Below are 6,823 nucleotides of genomic sequence, written 5' to 3' on the forward strand. Positions count from 1 at the left end.
CCGATGAGATCCGACCGTATCCGACGGTCTTCAACGCGCCGTGTTCGACGGTCTTCAATGGTCCGTGTCCGACGGAATCCGATGATATCCAACGGGATCCGACGAGATCCGACCGTCTCCGACATCCGACGGGATCCGACCGTCTCCGATCTCTGACGCTGTTTTTTTTTTTAATTTTTTTCAACTTTTAGTTGTGTTTTTAGTAGAAAAGACAACTGGTTGAAGATCATGAAATGTAAATATGGTACACAACATAAATATATATGCCCATGGATCAGTAATGGTACACAACGTAAAGAAAATTAATTACATTATAAAGAAAAATGGTACAAAAATTGTTTACCACTGGTAAGCCTTTGTCAAAGAGACCAAAGCCAACCTGTTATTAATGTTATGATGTGTAGGTATACAAGTCAAATTTCAACTTGATAATTATTATTTTTTTTATAATAATTACATGAATATATATATATATATATATATATATATATATATATATATATATATATTGTGTGTAAATATATATGCCCACGGATATCAGTATTAATATTGTTTGTTATTGGGAATGAATGAATGATATTTTTTTTTATATAATTTATTAGTTGATTTTTTTAAATTATTTGTTATATATTACGTGATTAATCTTGTTATAATTCGTGTTTTAGGACAGATTGATGTTTCTATGTAAGAGTAATTTTCCGGGTCGAATCACATATATTTGTTCGGGAATCTTGAAGATTGTGGAAGAAAAATTCACCGCTCTTGATCTACTTCAAAGGATTGCATAAACTCCGTCCGCTCAATTCTTCGAGGCGACGACACTAAATTTCTCTACGGTACTCCTACACTCTCTTCTTCTTCGAAAGATTGAGTCAACGAAAATGGGTGAGATTCACTTCGGATTGGGAAATAAACGCGTGAGATTCGGAAGACTCGAATACGCGTTGATCACCGGATTCAATATGGAAGATGGTCCGACAGCGGAGGAGCAGAACGAGGAAAGGAGTGATAGGCTCGTGACCGATCACTTGAACGGCATGTGAAACGCCAAGTTCGAAGTCTTGACGAATGCGTTCAAGACATGTCAAGATCCGGAGGATGCGTACAAGCTCGGATTGTGCGTGTTTGTCTTTGGGTATCTCCTCAGAGTAGAACACATCAGAGTCATCAACGACAAGTATCTCTACATGGTTGAGGACTTGCCGTTCTTCTATTCTCTGTCATGGGAGAACATCACGTGGGCAGAGACTTTGTCCGCCCTCTCCGTGGACTTGAACCGCTACTGCGTAAAACAAAAGGACAAATCCGCCAACGAGAACGTTCTTCAGAAGGAGGCGAAGTATTCCTTACCGTGGAATTTGCACACCGTGCAATAGTGGGCGTTTGAGGTTATTCCGGAGATTGGTCAGCAATTCGGGAACTATGTCAGTGTCCGAGTACCGACGATGCATTCGTGGTCAAGCGTTCAGGTGGTGATACGTGAGAACATCAAGAAGGTTTTGCTTAAAAAAATGATAATTTATAATTTATATGTTTTATAAATATTATTAGAGAACTACACTTATCTAAATTTTAAAAATTTATAATTTTGTTTGTCTTGTAGCTCGGTGTTCTTCAGATGTTGAGACCAAGGATCGGAGAGCGCGAGTTCTGCAAGCAACTAGAAACGCAACTCAGTCAATTGCTCTATCCGACTGAAGGCGAAAATGTGGTTGAGCCACGTAATATCGAGGAAGAGATTGACTTAGTACAGTCAATCGCGAAAGAAGACGGCGTACTCAGACAAGCCGAAAAGGACGAAGACTCTTGTGGAGTGATGAAGACGATGATGAAGATCATGTTTCAGATTCACCGCGAGAACATCGTCAGGTAAATTTTATTTATTAATTAAAAATATGAGTTTTAGTTACTAGTTTTATGTGAAGTAGTTATTAGTTTCAATCATTTCAGCCCGTACCTCGCGCACCTCCTGCTCGCTCTGATCATCCTGCTCATCCCAATCATCCCGCTCGTCCCGATCATCCCGCTCATCCCGATCATCTCCCTACGTGGTCTTTGACGGAGGAAATGTGGAATCATATGATCGAGACTCAGAATTAACTTCAAGAATCTCATAATGAACTTCGACAATCTCATAGTCAATTGGTACAATCTCAGGTGACCGTCTTGAGAGCTCTAAGTACAAACGGTCGGAGACTAGAGAGAATTAGGCGAGATCATGTTAGTTTTAATAAATAAAGATATAAATTAGGCATTTTCTATAAAATGTAGTTTCTTATTAAGTATTTTGTGTCGTCAACTTACAACTTGACATGATCGCGAAGATAAACATGGTGTTCACGGACGTGACGGGTTTATGTCCCGGACCGTTACCAACTGCACAAGCTGGTAAACCTCGTCCACTTTGATCCCCGCCTCATCCTAGTTTACATCGATCCCTGTCTCCTCCTAGTCCTGCCGCCCCTCCTCCTTCACATGCGGCGTCATAGCCGTCGTCTTCGCAGCCCTCGTCTAAGACGAGGAAGCCGGCTTCTCCAAGTAAAAAACATCCCCGACGGGACGACGTATCAGATAAGACGCTCCCGTTGTCGACCCTAGCATATAAGAAGGCGAAAGAGAAGGTACGAATGCCATCTCAAAAGCGTATTCGAAAAGATACTTTCTCCGCCGATTTCACGGACCCGACGCGGCCGAAATATGCGACAAATAAGCGGGTGTCGCCATTCAAACCATTGAAGGAGCCAATACTTAAAGATTGGGATGCCGTTGTGAAGTGGAGTAACACGCGTAAACTTGATGGTCATTTTATGTCGAGGATTTATGTGAAGATCGCTAACGTGGAAGAAGATTTCTTCAAGATCCTTATCGAGAACGAAAAATGGCTAAACGACATGGTATGTATAACTACTTTACTTTTAATATGCATTTATAGTAAAGGTTAATTATTATGTCTTAAATATATTTGTTAATCCATATACTTTCACATCATGTTGATGCTATTATACATATGCTATGGAGACGCCAACGACAATATGACGGGTATCGTCAAGACGTCTGCATCGTGGATACCCAGTAGGTCCAACATGTATACGAACGTTATACAAAAGAATGGGAGTACAAGAAGATTGTCGACGAAAATGGAAAAGAGGCGGAGATCGTAGACTGGGATCAACGAATTGTGTTTGATCCGATGACTGGATACAAAAACTCTCAAGTCTTGCCGTGGACTTGTTCGCGAGAGATTTTGTTCGTCCTCAACTTCAAACAGAAGCATTGGTTCACGTTCTGAGTCAACCTCCAAGAGTGGACCATAACCGTCTTAGACTGCCAAAATAACATTGTGAAGAATAGAGAACATGCCAACAACTTCAGAACGATGATGGAGGTTAGTAAACTTTAAAGTTTATAGTAAATCATATGTTTATTTTCTTACATTCTTATGTTAATGTAGAATTGGAATCTAGCGATATCGAAGGTTATGGAAATGTCGAGATTATTCAACGAGCATCCGAGGGCAGAGCGAGAGCAAGATGGCGGGAAAATTCGACTTCCACCGTTCTTATGGCTAGTTGACGATACCGTACCAAAATGTGTGAAATGCTATGTAAAAAATTTTGTGTATAATTATTTAAGAGTTATTTGTGTATAACATTTTGTGATTTTGTCTTTCAGTGGTGATTGTGGGATGTTCGCAATCAAATACATGGAGCACATCCTTGTCGACGCCAGTTTTTATACACTACAAAGCGAGAACATTAAGACGTTCAGGAAGAAATGGTCGACGGACCTATTTTTTCCAATTAGAAGAGCGATGATATGTATTAAATATTAGGATATCTCTAGTTTTATGTCATTAAATATTTTGGATATCTCTAGTTTGATGTGATTAAATATATTGGATATCTTTAGTTTCATGACATTAAATAGTTTTATGTCATTAAATATTTTGGATATCTTAAGTTTCATGTTTCGTGTCATTATATAGTTTCATGTCATTAAATTCACTCATGTCATTAAATAGTTTCATTAAATATTTTTAAGTAATAAATAAAAATATAAACATAATCATAACCACAAACATGTTCAACTCAAACTTAAACGTCAAATGTTCAACAAAATAAGTTTTAAAAAATAAACATAACGATCAACTTAATAAACATACACAAGTTTTCACTCTCTCCATGTGCATGTCCTATACCACCACATTTACCACATTTGCGATGAATAACAACTTTTTCTCCTTGAGATGGGTATCGATTGACTCTTCGCCTTCCTTGTTTACTTTTCTTCAGACGACCGACTTGTTTCTTTTCAACTGGTTCCAACACCTTCATGTTTTTTATGTCATCCGGAACGTTCCACTGATCTTTATTCCCAACAGGATATATAGATTCCTTGTACATCTCAATCCATATCCCCTTCGAATAGAAAGGACTACACAACAAATAAATGTCCACACTCCTGTGTTGTGCAGATGCGATGGCCTGCTTGCACGAGATTCCAAGTAGTTGTGGTAGTCCACAAGTGCATGTGTTATTCATCAAATGCACATCAAAGTCACCTCTCTTGTCTCTAACATTACATTCAAACATCGGGAGTCCGTAGGTATTCACGTATTGTGCCTTGCCGTTCAGATGTTAAAGATTCTCTTGAAACTTCGGGGACAGTCTTGTATCATATTTTCTAGCAATGTCTTCTCGATTAAAAAACAACGTTTGAAGTGTGAATCTAATGAACTCGAGCAAAGTGGTGATGGGAAACGTTCTAGCATTCCTCGTCTTATTGTTGAAGCTTTCTGCATTATTTCTTGTCATTATATCATACCTATATAAACAGTTACATAATAGTGACGTTACACATATAGTTAAATATTTGGAATGACAAAGGGAAGAGTTTTAGTTTTACCGTTTTCCAAGGAAATATGCTCTCTTGCCCACCGATCAAAACAGACTTCCTCGAGATACTTAGCCATCTCGACGTCATTCCTCCTCAATCGCCGAAAATGAGCTTCAAAAGTCCGCTTATTGAAAGCATAAGCGGCAACATACAGTTCAATGCCACAATGATCGGTCTTGAATTTATGTTGGAAATTTAGTTTGAGATGATGGAAGCATGTTCCATGAGGGATACCGGGGAACACCATTTCGACGCCATGTATGATGCTAACATGTCGATCGGATATGAACACCAACTCTTCAACGTCTTCACCGATAGCTTCTCTCAACTTTCTCAAAAACCAAATCCACGAAGCATGACACTTGCTATCTACTACCCCGAATGCAAGTGGATATAACTGAGAATTAGCATCCATCGTAATTGCGCATAGCAACTGTCCACCGTATTTTGTCTTAAAAAATGAACCGTCTAATGATATGACTGGTTGACAAGACATGAACCCTCTACTACACGCCCCAATAGAAAAGAACGCGTATTTGAATCTATCGCCATCTTTCACAAATGTCGTAAGAGTCCGTGGATTCTTCTGCTCCAACATGTATAACCAAGATGGTAACTTCTGATAAGATTCTTCTGACGTACCCCTTACGTAAGAAATTGCTTTCCGCCTTGTTCTCCAAGCTTTCAAGTACAATATGCCAACACCCCATCTTGTCTTGACTTCCTCTCTTACGTTATGCGCTGAATATTCAGCCATAGAGCTAATGTTGTACTTATCTTTGAAGACGTGCTCAATAACCCAAGGTGCAGCTCCTCTATGACCTTCTGTTCGAACCACACGCGCGCAAGAATGTCTACTCTCATACGACGTTATCTGCCACATATCAGACCACTGCACAACATCCCTCAGCTTCCAAGTGCACATCTCATTTTTGCATATGACATACCATCTCTTTTTCGAAGACGATTTCACTCTAAACACAAAATTATGTTTTAGAGCAAAAACATGAATCTGTTGCTTCATCTGTTTCTTTGACTCAAACTCTTTCCCGAGGTATTTATCTTATGTGCTACCTATTGTATGCAATCAATGGTTATAAAATATTTAACATAACATTTTCCATTTTATAAGTAGATCTCATTATTTTTATTACCCGTGGAAAAATGTGACAACAGACTTGGACCTTCATTATGTTCTTCTTTGACAACATCATCGACTGTGAAGTCAGGGGCTTCCCATGAATAAGGCATGAAATCCGTTTGTGAAACATCTTTACGAAGGTCACCTGACGGTTCACCTTGTTTTGATGGTTCACCGTGTCTCGATGGTACAGCAAAATGTTTAACAAAATCTTTATATTCTTCATGATTCACAAACTCTTCAAATTCTCTTTCTTTGTCACTGTTGTGTCCATCTTCTCCCCCATCACTTTAATCTTCGCCAGCCTTGTTATTTTGTTCTTCATCATCTTCCTCGTTATTGTGATAATCATCTCTGTCACGCACGTATACTTCATCATCTCGATCGGTGATTATCAAATTCTTTCGTCTCTTGTTGAGTTCAACACGAGGCAACTCTTCATTGATAACATTTTTCCCTTTATCTACTTTGTTTGCACTTAATGCTATGATTTCTTTCGATATCAAAGTTATACAAAGTGCATATTTTCTACGACTTTTGCACTTCGTATAATACTTAACATCAATATCGTCCTTCAACAAAGCAGGCTCAATCGGTATATTACCCGCTTCATATGGAACTTCTAAATTTAAGTCATACTTTGATCTGTCTATATCGACTCTACTGTACACCTTGTTGACTAACCCCGTGTATGTCGTCTCTTTCGACACTTCAAGCGGAAATGTTCTTGCGTTTTTGAACACGTATAAGTGTCCATTTCTCACCCATGTGCCATATAAGAACACT

Source organism: Urtica dioica, chromosome 3 (genome assembly GCF_054948205.1).
Source record: "Urtica dioica subsp. dioica isolate 48M chromosome 3, U.dioica_male_clone48M_v1_H2, whole genome shotgun sequence".
Taxonomy (NCBI): Eukaryota; Viridiplantae; Streptophyta; class Magnoliopsida; order Rosales; family Urticaceae; genus Urtica; species Urtica dioica.